Here is a 19033-nt window from a genome sequence, read left to right on the forward strand (position 1 = left end):
AAATATTATTCCCTTATTACTGAATCCATGACATCAATGACTTATATTTTTAACTTGAGTTAAAAACGTAAATAAATGGATGTTGCACTCTTCCATTTATATATGATATTAGTCTGCCATTGCAGGAATAAATTACAACAAATTATTTTCTTTGAAACAATTATTTTGTAATATTCTCAAAGCTCTCACAATCCTTCAAGAGTCCTCACAATCCTGGTGTCGAATATTAAGACTTTGCTCTAGTAATTTTAATTAAATTATTTATGTTAGCTTCACACTACTACATTACTACATGCCCATTAGGGTGGTCCCTAACATGGATATTTTTGAATATCTTTGCTCCCAGGAGCTTAAATGCTTCTAAATTGAGAATAAAAAAATCTCTGAAAGTTTTAGCTCTAAATATTAACTTTAAGATAGTCCGCACTCCAACCCAAATTTCTTATGGAAATATCATAGGTAAGATTCCATTTGCTTTTTAGAAAATTTATAACTTAGCGACAAATGAATCCAAAAAAATTCTAAAAAATCTATATTAAGGACCAACCTAATACCCATATTTCTATTCTACGTACAATATATAAATATATTTTTGAATAAAATATTGCAATAAATCGTGACACATGTCGTATATATTATTTTCCTGCAAACATTGTATTTGGAGTCATATAAGATTCTTCATTATTTAGCAACAGAAATTAACAAATCTTTGGTATAATAAATGATGACTAAATATAAGTAATTTGCATCTGTAAAAAATATTTAAGGTGTATATATTAATATTATTTTTCTCTCACGTGTTCTTTATTTTAAAGTACGTCGACCGTATCTAACACATCAATTCCGCAAACTCGCAAAAAATAATCCTAAGAAATTTCATTTCAAAATATTTCTATTACCATTCCACCAGTAGCGAATAGATCAATTCCAAACCTTTCACAAAACGTCCGAGGTGTCGTCCTTGAAAAGCATCCGTGAATCAAACGAAGACACGCGTTTATGATATGTGGGCGGCCGCGACACGGCCAAAAGTCGATGGTACCCCCGGGCCAAAACCTAAAATTTATGCACGTGAGATGATATAATAGATGCTCCTGTTGTCCATAAAACGCCTCGCTAACAAACAAACATTTTTTATTATGTGATACGAATTCACGAAATGAGCGAAAAAAATTAATGGACGACCTTGTTTGCATAAACTTATTTAGAGTGATAGATTTATCACTTGGAGAACCGTGTACAGAAATTAAAACAATGAAATAATAAATTTTAAATAATTAGTATTCTTTATAATGAGATCAGATTTTATTATGCTTTAGAATGGTATCACTGTTAAACAGATTAATACGTTTTTAATTAAATGTAATAAAATTACATTCTAAACATTTATTTTTATCTTATAGTACTATGTTTCCCAAAACTTAAATTTGCTTTATGTTTGTTTCTAAGTTATTTTATATCTAGTTTATTTTTTAATAATATTACATTTAATTTCAATAAAGATTTCTATTTAAATAATGGTATTTATGTGAATCCCTAGGAGCATATTTTATTTTGTTAATAAATGTTTTTGAGCTATTTTAGTTTTTTCAAATATAGTTGATTTTTTAAAAATATCACTTTTAATTTCAAGTTTTGAATTTAAATATTAGCATTAAAGCGAACTGTCTATAAAGCAAAATCAACTAATCAAAATAAACATAAATTATATACACTATATATTTTTAACCTTACAGATTTCATTCTTTTTTTCATTCTTACTTAATTTGAATGTAAAGAATATATATTAAATTTAGATTAACAATATACGAAAACCTAACGAATTTTATTGGATTTTACTTATAGAAGTCCACCATTTGTCTGCTAGTACTTCTCGCGGTCTCCAGCTCATTTGCTGAGTTCGATGTGAAGAACCGAGTTGTACGTGATATATCTCTAGTATCATATGGAAATAATGCAGGTTTCGATGGATATTCGTATCCTAAACCATCTATTCCTTTCCCAGCACCTGCTCCTAAATCTCCTGGATACTCTTACCCCAAACCAAGTGTCCCATTTGTTGAGGTAAGACAGCAACCACAAACTAGACCACCACCACCACCTCCGACACCTAGGCCATATGTGCCTCCTCCATCACCACCTAAGCCATATATTCCACCAGCACCACCATCAGGTGGATACTCATATCCAAAACCAGTTGTTCCCTTCCCTGTTCCAGAAGTAAGAACAACACAAAGACCAGTTACAAGGCCTCCGCCGCCTCCACCAAGGCCATACATTCCTCCAGCACCAGCACCAAAACCTGATGGTTATTCTTATCCAAAACCAGTTGTACCATTCCCAGTACCTGAAGTTAGAACAACGCAGAGACCAGTCACAAGGCCTCCACCACCGCCGCCAACACCAAGACCATACGTGCCACCACCTCCACCACCAAAGCCATATATTCCACCAGCACCAGCACCGAAACCTGATGGTTATTCGTATCCAAAACCTGTTGTACCATTTCCAGTACCAGAAGTGAGGACAACACAAAGACCAGTAACGAGGCCACCACCACCGCCGCCAACACCAAGACCATACGTGCCACCACCTCCACCACCAAAGCCGTATATTCCACCAGCACCAGCACCAAAACCTGATGGTTATTCATACCCAAAACCAGTTGTACCGTTTCCAGTTCCTGAAGTAAGAACCACACAACGACCAGTGACAAGGCCGCCACCACCACCACCAAAACCATATATACCACCAGCACCGGCACCGCAACCAGGATATTCATATCCAAAACCAGTAGTTCCATTTCCAGTACCAGAAGTAAGAACAACTCAGAGACCAGTGACCAGACCACCGCCACCACCGCCACCGCCAAAACCGTACATTCCACCAGCACCAAAGCCTGATGGTTATTCTTATCCAAAACCCGTTGTTCCATTTCCAGTTCCTGAAGTAAGAACAACCCAGAGGCCAGTAACAAGGCCACCACCACCACCACCAACGCCAAAACCCTATGTTCCACCACCACCACCACCTAAACCTTATATTCCACCTGCACCTGCACCAAAGCCCGACGGTTATTCATATCCAAAACCCGTTGTTCCATTCCCTGTACCTGAAGTAAGAACAACACAAAGACCTGTGACAAGACCACCACCGCCGCCGCCAACGCCAAAGCCATACGTGCCACCGCCACCACCACCAAAGCCATACATTCCACCAGCACCAGCACCAAAACCTGATGGTTATTCTTATCCAAAACCAGTAGTTCCATTTCCAATTCCGGAAGTAAGAACGACACAGAGGCCAGTAACCAGACCGCCACCACCACCACCAAAACCATATATACCACCAGCACCGGCACCGCAACCAGGATATTCATATCCAAAACCAGTAGTTCCATTTCCAGTACCAGAAGTAAGAACAACTCAGCGCCCACAAACTAGGCCGCCACCACCACCACCAACTCCGAGACCATATGTACCTCCACCTCCACCACCAAAACCATATATACCACCTGCACCTGCACCAAAACCTGATGGATACAATTATCCGAAACCTGCAATTCCATTTCCGGAAGTAAGGACGACACAAAGGCCTCAAACTCAGAGACCATATGTGCCACCACCACCACCACCAAAGCCTTATATTCCACCAGCGGCACCATCAGGCGGATACTCGTATCCGAAGCCAAGTATACCATTTGAGGTAAGGACTACACAAAAACCACAAACACAAACACCCTACAAACCTTATTCACCACCTAAGCCCAATCCACCTCCTTCTCCACCAAAACCTTATTTACCACCGGTTGTTCAGAAGCCTTCAGTTCCGGTTATTGTAGATCTGAGGACAACATCCAGACCTGTTACTAGACCGCCGCCACCTCCAACTACGAGCAAACCAGTATATTTACCGCCAGCCACAACTCAGCGTCCTGTAACCAGGCCGCCACCACCACCAACGTACTTACCGCCACAGCCAAAAAACAACAAGGCCACCGCCACCGCCAACCACGAGTGCTCCTACATATTTGCCGCCAAAAACAACACAAAGACCAGTGACGAGGCCGCCACCACCACCTCAACCAAGAACAACGCAAAAACCAGTAACAAGACCAACGCCGGGGCCTACTTATTTGCCTCCTCAACCAAGAACTACACAAAAGCCAGTGACAAGGCCACCACCGCCACCCACATATTTACCGCCACAGCCTAGGACGACTCAAAAACCAGTAACAAGGCCAGCACCTCCACCACAACCAATAACCACGCAAAAACCAGTAACTAGACCTACTCCAGGGCCAACATATTTACCGCCACAGCCTAGGACAACGCAAAAGCCTGTTACAAGACCTCCTCCACCACCAACGTATTTGCCGCCTCAACCAAGGACTACACAGAAAACCAGTTACGAGACCACCGCCACCTCCAACTTATTTGCCACCTCAGCCAAGAACAACGCAGAAGCCAGTAACAAGGCCACCACCACCACCAACGTATCTGCCACCACAGCCTAAGACAACTCAAAAAACCGGTAACTAGACCGCCGCCACCGCCAACTTATTTGCCTCCTCAGCCAAGGACAACGCAAAAACCAGTACCTAGGCCTACACCTGGTCCAACTACTTGCCGCCTCAGCCAAGAACTACACAGAAACCTGTGACAAGACCACCGCCACCACCGCAGCCGAGGACAACACCAAAACCTGTAACAAGGCCACCGCCACCGCCAACTTATCTACCGCCCCAACCAAAAACAACTCAGAAGCCAGTAACGAGACCAACGCCGCCACCGACCTATTTACCACCACAGCCGAGAACTACACAGAAGCCAGTGACCAGGCCACCTCCGCCGCCGACAACCCAAAAGCCAATAACAAAACCAACACCGGGTCCTACTTATTTGCCACCACAACCAAGGACTACACAAAAACCAGTAACACGTCCACCACCACCACCAACATACTTACCACCTCAGCCAAAGACAACACAAAAACCAGTAACCAGGCCACCGCCACCTCCAACTTATTTGCCACCTCAGCCAAGAACTACGCAGAAACCAGTAACTAGAGCAACACCGCCACCTACTTATTTGCCGCCTCAGCCAAGGACAACGCAAAAACCAGTGACAAGGCCACCACCACCACCAACATATCTGCCACCTCAACCTAAAACAACTCAAAAACCGGTGACAAGGCCACCACCACCACCTACTTATTTGCCTCCTCAGCCAAGAACAACGCAAAAACCGGTAACTAGGACAACACCAGGTCCAACATATTTACCACCACAGCCAAGGACGACACAAAAACCAGTAACACGTCCACCACCGCCACCACCTCAGCCAAGAACAACGCAAAAGCCAGTAACTAGGCCACCACCACCACCAACCTATTTGCCTCCTCAGCCAAAAACAACGCAAAAGCCAGTAACTAGGCCACCACCACCACCAACTTATTTGCCGCCACAGCCGAGGACTACGCAAAAACCAGTGACAAGGCCACCACCACCACCAACTTATTTGCCACCACAGCCGAGGACAACGCAAAAGCCGGTGACGCGGCCACCACCACCACCAACTTATTTGCCACCACAGCCGAGCACTACGCAAAAACCAGTGACAAGGCCACCACCACCACCAACTTATTTGCCACCACAGCCGAGGACTACGCAAAAGCCGGTGACGCGGCCACCACCACCACCCACTTATTTGCCTCCGCAGCCAAGAACAACTCAGAAGCCAGTAACAAGGCCACCACCACCACCAACTACTAAGGCACCTGAATACTTGCCACCAGTTACGACTCAGCGCCCTGTAACTAGACCGCCACCAACAACTAGGCGACCATCAACACCAGGAGCTCCATATTTACCACCAGCACCTGGTCAATCAGGATATTCTTATGCGCAACCAGGATTTGTTTTCTAAATGAAAACTTATTGATGAAATGTATATAATGTGAACTACGCTCTCTATTTTTAAGATGAAATGTTGCATTTATGTAGGTTGTTCAATTTTTATATCCTATTGTATTTAGTTATAGATGTATTTATAGTTACTTGGAAGAGTCAATATAACAGTGCCATAAAACTTAGTAATAAATAGCTACTTAAGTATAAAATTCAGAACGCTAAAATGTGTATACTGAAAGTCATCATAGTCTGTGACAGTAAGTACGATTTAATGTTACAAAAAACAATTTTTTACAAAAGTGTTAATTTTATATATAAATACAATAAATTACTGTACTTATTTCTATATTGTTAGTTTTAATCAATATAAGAACGCATTGTTTTATTTTGAATGTTACTTTCCTTTTAGCTTTCATCGTTTTTTATAAATAAATTGTTTTCTGAATGTCGCTGTATAACAACTAGAAGACTTCTTGATTTGCACGAAGTGTCTTGTTTTGCACGCTTCGCTAAGTAAGTAGAGTCAAGTTTAAAATATACTTGAAAAAATAGTCAGAAGGCTTAAAAAGAAATATTTTTTATTACCATAAAATTTATAAATTTCGTCGTTGACTTGGTCTTAGAATTTTGTGTTATTTTTGGGATTTATTTATTATTGAACATATCATTAGATATATTGAACAAGTCACATATTATTGAGGTACTGAAAAGTTGTCATCCCTGTTCTGAACCTAAGTTTTACCGAGTATTCTCGCTATTTTACCTAAGATTATAAATCATTATTTTATATTTTTACAATTATTTAAAACAGCGTTTCTATATCATAGTCTAAAAACTGAACTTAAAGAACAATACATATCGCACCAGTGACAACTTTTTTCGATTTCCATCCGAACAATTCACGACGTGTTTCGTTACGGTCATATATAATGACTGTAATTACATAGCGGTGTACGGATTCTTGTTAAAACAAAATTATGGAATTAATTCAGTTCACACTTGTGATTGTGAGTGAAAACATGGAATAAATCGCGAAATATACCAAAAATTTCCAAACAATGTCAAGTGAGATCAGTTCTAAGGCTTGTTGGAGTTCACAATTTGGTCTATATCGATATCCAAGAAGTTCCAGTTTTGATACATGTATTATGAATAACATGAGAATTAAAGGACTTATTGGAGTAACTGTGTTTTTAATTCTATCTCTATTTATAATTGTGGTAAGTGAAATTGTATATACATATAATAAAATATAAAATTCATATGTGTGAAATTTTCCTGTCATCGACCAGAATTTTCTGGTTCAAATCAAACATTTAACATGTGAATTGAAAATTATATTGGATTATCTTTCAAAATCTAAAATTGCTAAGCACAGTCTAGAAAATGTTGCAAATATTTTTTTGCAACATATTATTGCTAATACATGGAATTATTTTTATTTGATTTTTATTTAACTTATTTACCATATGTGACCCAATTTCAGATTTGGTCTTTTATATTTACATCAAGTGACGGTGTAATATCATCTGAACTAGAATCAAACTCAACATTACAAAAATTACAATCAAACAATTCTATTGATTTTGATTCACAATTGCCACTTAATAAAGAATCCAAATTTTTTGATGATCACAATTATGATGAAGCTGATACTAACTCAGAAGCTAAAACTAAAGATACATCAAGTTTTGAAGGAGAACAGTTTTCAGCTGAATTGCGGGATATTCCAGGTGTAATATCACGACCTCCAACTCTGATAACTCGTCGTCATATAGACATTGATAATCCGAAATTTCAATACATGTGGTCAAGCACAAAACCAACAGGTTTTCGTAAATCTAACAGAAAAATGATACAAGATAATATTCAGGATATAATTAATAATTTGTCTGAGGATGAGGATCACCAGACAGAAAGTAGCCATGCAGTTAGTAGGAAAGCTTATAAAATATCGGGGATTTATAAAATTCCTAAAATACGCAAAAAATATGAAGGAACTAACTTCGGCGTTCTAAGAGCTGATGATCAACAAAACAGATATATATCACCGTTATATACATTGCGAACAGTTAGTCCTTTGGAAGTAAATTGGATGGCTACAAGATCATCTCAACCTTTTGTTCTACAAAATGTACATTTGGATCGTATGAATACTCAAATAGGAAGTCCAATAAATTATGATCTTCGGCATGTGTATCAAAATAATCAGAACGTGAGATCTTTTCTAGGTGCTGATCAAACCAAACCGAAGGTCCCAATGAGACTTATGTTAGATATAATACCTGAACCTGATGACCAAGAGTTTAGAAGTATCAAATCAGGCAACATAGTACCAAAAGTACAAAATTATCAAAATATGAATGGAATAATACCTTATACAGCAAGATCTGCACAACAACAACCACAAGTTACTGGATATCAGTTTCACAACATAAATCAGAACCAGCTCTATCATCGTCTTCAGAACGATTATTATAATATGTATTACAAAAATAAATATTTCCAGAAAAATCAAGCTCAGAATTATGGTCGCCCTTATTATTTAAAAGTACCTAAGGAGAATAAAATTGCAGAGCCGATGAAAGCTAACAGAATGGTTATACATTTGGATCTAATTCCTGAAGAAAAAAATTAAAATAATATAAATATTAATATATAGTTATAAATGTTTGTTTTAATATTTTATACAATTAAATATATTTGTTATGTGTAATTAATTTAAATTTAATTTTTATAGATATATATTATAACATTGTAGTATCTACTTAAATACTTAATAATAAATAAATAAATTTATAAAATGTGTTTGCAACTCGATTTTAATCATTATGAAAATGCCATTATAATTCAGTTATAAATGAAAAGTACTAATTGTTTCTAAATCTTATGCTTCTTTAATTGCATTTTGCAATCTATAGATAACAAATATTTGTAAAAGTATTGAAGATGCCATTGGCTTTCAGAAGATAAAATTTACTTTGATATATATTCACTTGAAGCTACACAAATTTAATTTTCAGACTTAATATTGGCAAAAGGAATATCCGAGCATCAAATCAACTTTATTCTGTTGATTCCTTAGAAACAAACTTACAATTATTACTATACATTTTTTAGTATTTACTTTATAATTATTTTAACAAAAGTCAATATATATTATTCATATTATTCATAACATATATTATATACCGTGTATATTTTTTATTCTATATTTAAAAGTAATTTCAACGCCTGGTTTGAAACAAAACTTCATCGGAGTGTTTATAAAATTTACTATCGTACAGGCGCAATATAATTTCGCATTTAAAATCAAGAATGATATGATACTATATATTATATATGTATATATATATATATATACAAAATTAATTTAAAATTTTAGTATAAGGGGTACTCACTAAGGTGGACACCTATGGCCCACCTTGTATTTGCAAATAACAAATTGTATACTTTTTGATAAATGTGCATTTCCGTATCAGTAGTGTATAAAAAAAATGTTACCAAGGTAAGTTCTGAATATTTGTAATATTTAAAAAAAAATATAAATATTTTTTTTTTTGTTTGTCATCAGTAGTTCCTGAAGGAGTAGGCATCCCATATCCCAAAATTTAATAAATAATTTGCTGAGGAAAAATGGATCGTCAGTACAGAAATTTAAGATCATAAAACATTGATTAAAATTCGCCAGTTTTCAAAAATGTCAGCACATGCTTCATACTAAAATCGAAATATACTAGAATTCTGAAGTAAATAACTTATGAAGTAAATCAACAATTACCAATCATTGAAAAACAGCAATATCTAGCATAACAGAGTAATATTAGCAAGAACTCACTATTATTTTTTTACAATGGAGGTACAGAATACAATAGATTACTTATAATTAATTATTCCATTATTAACATTGGTTCATTTCGTCGATTTTTATTCTTCCAGTTGAGTGATAAATTTAATGAGCTTATATAAGAAATGTAATAAGTACATAACAATGCTTTGCTCGCCATTTAGAATAGAAAGTGCAAGTTGGGCTCCTGACGTGCGGGTACTCAAGAAAAATGCAGGCGTCGAGTACCAATCCATTGATACATGGGAGACTGGGGTTGCATTTACTAATTTTAGGGGTGAGTAAAAAAAAAATTATTTTAATCATATTATTCACGGTAAAGCATTACTTAAGTACTATAATTACTAAACTAAAATCTTTAAACCGAATGCCTTGTTTTTTTTTAAGGCTATACTGCACTCACTAATATACTAGTGTTTTCATATGGAAATAATTACATAAAAAAAATATTTTCATGTATAAATATATATATATATATATAAATATATATATATATATATTAAATTTTGTTCATTATAAAACTTTAGAAAATGTCTTGATCATTTGTTTCTCTCAAATTCACTTGATTCCCACATGAGTTTTGTGATATTTTTTATTAAAATGATTATACCTCGTGACATGTGAATTGATAGCGATGAAAAAATCTAAAAGTATGCTACAACCTTGTGATCTAATTAATTTTGTTCTGAAAATGAAGTAATGATAAATTTTTTTATTCAGAATTATTTTGTACAAAAAATTCCACAACTAGTTTTATTTTAAATTTTTAAACAAGTAATTTTTCATACAAATGATTTTTTGTAAAATATGATTTTTTGTATATATTGTATTACTCATATTCATTATATTGCACATGTATTTACTAGCAAATCCGATTTTTTTTTTAATTTTTTGTATTAATTACAATCTGTCTTTACACAATAAAAAAGACATACAGTAATTTTGAGAATACATGAAGCAAATTCAAATTGTTAGTAATTTATAATATTTCAGACGAAGTATATTAGATTATATTAGCTTTCTCAAATAATCTTTGATTCATTGTAATATTATTTATTAGTAAAGGAAATTTTCACCATATTACGTATTTACTTTTAAATCCAAATTATTTGTAATTTTATAATAATTCGCACAAGTGCAAGTTTATATAAACTGTCTTAAGTTATCTTTTAGAACTTACAAAATGATATTGTGTGAACAATAAGTAAAACTGTAAAATCAAAAAATGTTTAATACAAGTTTATAAAAAAAGTTAAATGTTAGTGCTAAGTAATAATTTGTACAATTATTATAAATTATGCTTATTTATAGTTTTACTTGCAAATTAAAAATTTTAAAATTTAACTATTTTTTTTAACAAGTTCCCACTAGTTTATTTTCATGTCATTTTAATTCAATTTCTAATTTATCACCAAATGTGTTTTAATAAATATTGTATTTCAAAAATATTTTCATAATAATAGAAACTTGAGAGCAATTTTTTTTAATTTATGGTCGTTAAAGACATTTTGTTTAAAGTGCAATATCGTAATATTTGTATTCTATTAATTACTGTATATATAATAAGAAGTTTTTTCGAACATAAATCAAACAGATTTTTGAGAAACAAAACGTTAGTGCTTTGTGTTAATTTGTACCATTATCAAGAATTATAGCATTATATTAAATATCGTCACAGATTTTTTTCAAATGTTAAATTTCTCAAAATTATGAACTAAATTTATAAATTGAAAAATAAATATAAAAAATCTTTATATTGATAAAGCATTCAATTAAAAATAAAATGACATTTATACAATGAAAGTGTGGAAAATAAATTTAGTAATTTAATAATAATTTATCATTTAACATTGCCAATAACATTGTTTCTTTTATTTCAACGTTTAGTATCTTTTATTTCAACGTCATAGGTTATGCAAAATAATATAGATTATACAAAATCTTTTTTTTGTCTTTATTTGATATTAAATTAATTGTTCATAAAGTGTGGAAGTAAAACTAGAAAATACATCTACTAATGCAACTCATAAAATGCTAATTAGCAAATCAATATTTATCAAAAGGAATGTAACAACCAGCTCCAATCTCCCATACTATAAAACCGGTTTACTTATCCATAGTCTGTCTGCATCACATACTCAGTACAATAATACTATTACATTACAATCGCCAAAACCTAAAAATTAATAAAAATCACTAAATTCCCATAAAATCTCTGCAAAATTATGAATCTCCTGAGAAGTTGCTCATCTCGAATGATTTGAACAAATATTGAACTCGAATAGCCCGAACTACCGTTACGGCGATGTCTCAGCATAGGTAAGCTTCATCACCTGGGCCTATCGACATCTTTGTTTGGTAAATGGGTTTTAAATGAGGCGAGAAGGAGATGGCGAACCGTCCATGCGTTTCTCTTTTGAATAGACATCGTGCACAAGAACAGTGCTGTGGTATGTGCCAGACAAATCTGACGCGTTTAAGGTCTGATCGGGCACGAAAACGAATTTTTTTCGAGGGATTTAATGGAAACCTGTATAAAACACATTGACACATCTTAAACTTGTGTACAAAATTGTGCTTAGTTATATGGCTTGACCGAAATTTTTAAATGTCATCTCACTGCGTCGAACCATCCATCAAGTTGAAGTAGTGTCCTTAACTAAATTTTCAATAGTTCAGTGTAAATTAGTGTGATTTCTTACAGTGATTTCTTAGAGTGGAGAAAATAGTGATTTTTCCTTCGTAAGGTGTTATTTGTTATTTCAGTGTTTGTGCAATAGGTTGTGAAAGGTGAAGAATTCCGTTGTATTTTGCGGAGAACTGACACAATGATGTCACTGCTTACCGGGACACGGACCATCAGTTCTTGCAAGCAACGTGTTTGCCAATAATACAGTGAATGGTAAATAAATTTAAATTTAATTAAATTTGCTTTTACCAACATACCCGGATGTCCAATCACTAGATTGAAATTCGATTTAGTTTAAACATTTTGAGTACTACCAAAAATTTTGATGGTGTTCCTTAATGGAATAGGCCCTGAAATTTCCAAAAAAAATGCTTTAATATTATATATCTTGTATACTTAAAGCCTTAGCATCTAATCTTGATTACTTCAAAATATTCATATCAAAATGTTGATGATTAGGTAATTTTCGATATTGCCTTGTAGAATGTCATACATGATTTTCTCTTTGCCAAATCATTTAAACACTCTTCCTGAATAATGATATAAATTATATTACCACTGAATACTATATAAATGAATTTTAATAACTTTAGTCTCAAATTTATGACTATATATAGAAAAGGCACTTGCAGTAATTATGATTTTTTAAAAAAATAGATTAAAAGTTCTCAAATCTGTTTATTGTTATTTAACATTAACGGATTTATTTCTATAGTATTTAGTTTATTGGCAAAATTGTATTCGTAAAATTTTAAATATACAATAGGTAGATATAATTATCAAAATCGACAAATTATCATTATGTACAAATCTATTACATCTAAACTTTTTTGGTAGGTTTAATTTTTTTCAAAATTGTGTTCAGGAAATTTCACGTAAACTAGCAATAGATATCAGATTTAAGAAATAAGCATCTTTTGAAAAATCTATTGAAAAATTATAAATTGTTTATTATGAAATATTTTGTTCTTATGTGCTTCTTAATTTTGTTTATTTAAGAATTATTAGTTTTTTGATTTACGAATAAACCAGGGCATTCTAAAACAATTTTACGTGCTTCACTTATTTAGTCAATTTATTACAAAAAACCTAAATTTAAAGATAAAGACATTGCCTTAAAAATCTTCAGTCATGTAGAATCTAAAAATCTACAAAAAACTCCCATATAATTATTTAGAAAGATATCACTATTACATTCGTGGGAATCGTATATGATTCGCATATAATTCTTGAATTTCTCTCGAATGAATAAAATATTGTTAATTTCGTAATTCATAGCTGAAGAAGCAATATTTTTACTTATAATCAGAATTTCAATTCATTCATTCATTGATAAATAATAATTTTAAAAAAAAATTGACACTAATTAACTTTGAAGAAACAGAAAAAATAGTAGGAACAATAGTATTTAAATAAATGAAAGCATATGATGTTTTGATTAATTTTTTTTTATAATAAATTGCAAACTTAATTTCTTGTGTGTGAAGGCACTTGATTTTTCAATCTTAGCTTTTTCAAAACTTCAATTAATTTTAATAATTAAACCACTTCTCATAGGCCTATAATATTTTGAACGTTTCATTCTAGCTATCAATTCAATTACTATTACTTATTCAGTAAAACTGAAGTTCTCCTTGTTAATGACAATTTTTGATCCTGGTTGTAGGGATAAAGTATCTAGAACATAATGTTTTATCTTAAAATTTCAACTGATTATATATTTTGACATTTTAATATACAAATCGTATCATAAACTTTTATTTTTTTAATTTATTTATTATTCATCTAACAATATCTGAAAATAATTAAAAATATCACTACTGCGCAACGATCCAATGGTGCGCAGAAGATGCTCGCATCTCCTGAATTAGAAATTTCTTTTAGGTTTTTACTCATCAAAATAATTTTTTAAACATTACTCTTTATTATTTTTAAAGTACCCAACAATTTAAATTCGAATTCAGTTAGTATGTCACTTTTTTATTACGGAATGCATGAAATCTAATGCCTGATCAGTTGTCTCCCAGCACAGTTATGTTATTCGACATATGCGGACTAACAACATTTAACGGAATACCTGCGTAACGGAATGTGCAACACATAAAAATTCGATTCGGATGTGAAACACATGAAATTCGGCAATAAAATTGCACTGGGAACAACCGAAAAAAAGTATTCATTGTTTTACCTAACGACTACTCGGAATTGGATGAGTAATCTTTTTTCTGATGGTAATAATCAACTTCACTCATCCACCAAAAACAGATATATAAATATTTCTTGAACTCTTCTAATAAACTTTATTTAATTTACACTTTTTTAGCTATTATGATGAGAAATCCATATTTTCATAATATACATTCTCTTATCACTATGCTAGAAATTCATTTGCAATAAAAGAAAAAAAAGTATTTCTATATCCACTATAACAATGTGTTATTGCATCTATGTGATACCTTCTCTCACGTATTCCAATTGTAATTCCAGACAAGGCATATGTAAATTACAATTCATTGCATAATAAATATGTTTTATTCAGTAATAACAACTGTAGCGTTAATGCCTTTAATAAAAAAACACGGAAATGATACATTCAAATGAGAATAATAATATAGTAAAAATTTATTGTTTCTAGTATTTTGTCTCTTTACTAATCTCTCTTTATCATACCATCATACTTGGACGTCCAAAAACTGGATTGGAAATCGATTTAGACATTTTTTTAAGTATGATCGAAAATTTGCCGATGTTTTTTCATAGAATAGGCACAGATAATAAAAAAATCCTTTTCCAATGAAAATTCTTACATTTCCCAAACCTTAACTTTAAATTCTTAAATCGTGAATTCATATACGTAATGGATTGTATGAATTTTTTATTAGGTATTACAAGTTTTATGATTAACATTCAAATGAGAATAATATTTTTCGAAATAATGAAATTTTGTTAATAAAAATTTATAGTTTTATTAATTATAGTATCTAGTACTCTTTACTAATTTCTTTTTAACATACCATTATACCTGGACGTCGAATTATCGGATTGGCATTCAATTTAGACATTTCTTTAAATATGACCAAAAATTTGCTGATGCTCCTTCATGGAATAGACGCAGATAATAAAAAAATCTTTATTTAATAAAATTTTTAACATTTTTCAAACGTAATAGATGAATTTTAACAATTCATATACGTAATGGATTGTATGATTTTTGTTATTAGCTAACACAAATTTTGTGTTCTACAAAACATACTTCTATATATACATTTGAGCCTGGCAACTTTTAATTAATTATGATCTAGAATTATGTCTATTTTTATATAAGTTATAAATTTAAAAATCTTTGGTAATTTATACATTACAATTTTTCTCAAATAATATTTAATACTCATTCAGTAATTTATTGTAAAATTGCTTGCGTTTATTAATTCTTTTTGTAGTACTATCCAATCGGCCTTTAAAAAAATTATATAAAGTGATAAAAAATACGTTGTTTATTACAAATTTCCCTAAGATTTTGTTATAAAAAGTAACTTCTTCATCTAAATTTTCCAAGAGTATTTCATACAGGAAATAATAGTTGAATCGAACAAAATACTGAGTATGGTTCGTTGAGTTTTTAACAATGATACCCGAAATAGACAAGTTTTTTAAATGTTCTTTTAAATACACAATAGCAGATATGTTAAAAACTTTTTGTATACAATTCTATATAGGTTTGTAGGTTCTTCGCTAAATGGTGTAATTACTAAAAGTGTTATAATTGCTTTCAAATAAAAATAAAGTATTCAATATCAAAGTAAGTTACTGTTAAAATAACAATATTTTAGTACAAGTTGTCCAGTATTATACATTTTTAATTTTTTGATCAAAGCTATGAACATATAAATTTGCATAAATTATATTTGAGCATTTTTAAAATATAAAGGAAATTAGAAAACTTTGTTCGTTAATTTATGCCGATTATTTTAATTATGGTAAAATGCGCATTTTATGCAGATGATAGAAAGCGCGCGGTTATTTATATGACAGATTTAATAATGTAAGAGAAAATACTTCATTTTGTGAAACGATAACACATATTTTGCAATTATAAGAAATAATAGTATTTAACAATTTATTAAAAAATAAAACACATGATTTTTATGATTCAAAACATTTCCGATTGAGTACATGATTTAATTAACAATGACACAAAATTATTTTTATGATTCAAACCCTGTTAGTAACTGTTTGAAAAAATTATTTTTTTCAATCTTGAATTGATATAAAAATGTTACGATAAATTAAATTATAAAAAGTATGATCACAATTAAATTTATTCCATATAATCTGTAAGGAGCATTTAATCTGTATAATTAACGGCTTAGTTGCAATTTTATACTTGTTCTTAAAAAGTGTGTTAGCAAATAAGTTTTTTTAGACTGGTTAAATTTAGAATGTACATCTTAATGTACTTTTTCCATTTTTAAAAAACATTCACTATTACTCAAGTTCTATTAACAATTTCTTACGCGGCAATATAGTCGATGTAAAAATAGCAACAACAAATGAAGTGTACACGATATTGCGTTACTGGGAATAAGAAAACTACATTAATTACTTCAGATCCCTTATTGTGCAATTGAGTTTCTTATAATAAGTGATCTGTGAATTACATTAATCATCCTAACATAACAGAAACGTGAGAATTATATTTATACGTGTATGTAGTTGGTAATATGGAACAGTACAAAGAGAAAAATGAACGTGCGTAAACAAAAGCTTTTATTAAAAAATACTCACGCTTTATTATGCATTACAAAACATTCTAGACCTAACACATTTAATTAGTATTGAAATGCTGATGACCTGTTTACGTAAAAGCTGTACAATTTTATAATAAAAAATATCTTCTTCCCACGTAGTAAAAATTTAGTGCTCGATTGTTATATATTTCAAAATAGAGCTTATTCGAATCCAAAGCACATTATTACTTACATTATTAGGTAACTTGGACAAAATCGGCCAAGAAAGTATTGGATAGAATATTTTTAACTTTTAATTTATTTAATTATTCATTATATTCCAGTTTTTACTATAAAAAATTAATTTGATGCAAGTTCATAATGAAATTGGTTAAAATTCTTGTAGATTAGTTCCTTCATTCGTTATCTTATATGTTTATTTTTATGAATAAAGATTATGACAGTGCAATGGGTAATTAAATTTTTATTGCCTACTGTTTATCTAAAATTTACTCAATCAGTTCATAGCTAAGGCCGAAAATTTAAAAATTTATAATATTCTTCAATTTGTATTTAATTTACTACTTTATATGTTGTTACTGATTATTATTCAACTTCGATGTAAAACGGCTTGTTAATTCTCATAAGAAAAATGATCGAAAACAAAAATAATTGAAATAATAAGAATAACTAACAAATTCAATAATTTTAATAGTTGTATTATTTACAACATACAAATGAAAGCACGTACTCATCCAATATAAATGTTGTATAATAAAATTAAAAAATGTGAAACGGGTGAAAATGTAAAACATAAAAAATGAAAGTGGGTATGAATAATATGAATAGCATGAGCATTATTTCAATAGTAGGTAATTGAATCATTTCCAATAAATATTTATATAAGTAATAATAATATTTCATTAAAATGAATTTTTAAACTTGATATTTTTTTAATTACTAACTCACTAAATTGAGTTCATAAACAAAACAAGCAATGAAAATAAAATTAATTTTACATTTTGTACTTCCAAATGAAATGCATTGCAATACTATACTTCGAGACATATATATTAAATTTATGAATTATGTTATTAACGAAGAAATTAAAAAGAAATCAGAAAAAAATGGCTTGTATAAAATATTAATTTTGTATTTTAATTTATTTCTATGATCTCATCCAGCTTACAAATATTCCTTCAATCAACAAGGAAAACTTAGCACTGGGTAACCTTTACTTTTGTTTTGACTTTCTACCACATTATTAGTCATAATAATTACTGTTTTTCTGTTATATGAGAAGAGATTGTACTTGTGTCTAGTAAAAAATAACGCATTTTTGTAATATAACATTATGAATAACTTGGACTATGAAATAGAAAAATATATTTATTTTATACATTATCTTATTATCTTATGTTGCAAAAACGAAGATTGCACAATCTTCAAGAGATATTTATATACAACTCAATAACCAAACACTTTCATGATAAACAAGAGTTAATTTATAAAGTTTGTAATATATCTAAATAATTTGTCTTAATATGCTATCTAATTCACTAATTCATCTTCCAGAATCTTTCCATCGGTCGGCCATCTCCACAGATCCGAATGAAGTCGTGTGTCCTGAATTCGCTCACCAGTCGACGTCATAAAACGCAAGATGTCATCGACCACGAGTCGAGCGATCTGGACGCTCCTGGTGCTGTCGGTCGCGGGTTCGGCGATCGGGCAACTGACAAACCGCGCGCCTCATTTCAGCGTCGGCGACGGCGATATGTCAAGGTTCAGCCTGGCCGAGGACACGCCTGTCGGAACGCCCGTCTATCAGCTGAAAGGTATGCAATTTAACTGATTGT

General features: G+C 31.7%; 2 protein-coding genes across 2 annotated transcripts in view; both read left to right on the forward strand.

Annotated features, from left to right (window-relative positions):
• LOC113370672 (glycine-rich protein) overlaps positions 1 to 1889 on the forward strand; it is a 96749-nt gene extending 94860 nt beyond the window's left edge. Inside the window, exon 4 of the mRNA XM_026611368.1 lies at positions 1846 to 1889. The gene's annotated coding sequence lies outside the window, so the exon portion shown is untranslated. The remainder of the gene's footprint in view (positions 1 to 1845) is intronic.
• The window catches only part of LOC113370201 (cadherin-23-like), a 42554-nt gene that overhangs the window by 6368 nt on the left and 17153 nt on the right, over positions 1 to 19033 (forward strand).

This window comes from Ctenocephalides felis, unplaced genomic scaffold, assembly GCF_003426905.1.
Source record: "Ctenocephalides felis isolate EL2017-DRISC unplaced genomic scaffold, ASM342690v1 CF-g0.4_SCAFFOLD_01492, whole genome shotgun sequence".
Classification (NCBI taxonomy): domain Eukaryota; kingdom Metazoa; phylum Arthropoda; class Insecta; order Siphonaptera; family Pulicidae; genus Ctenocephalides; species Ctenocephalides felis.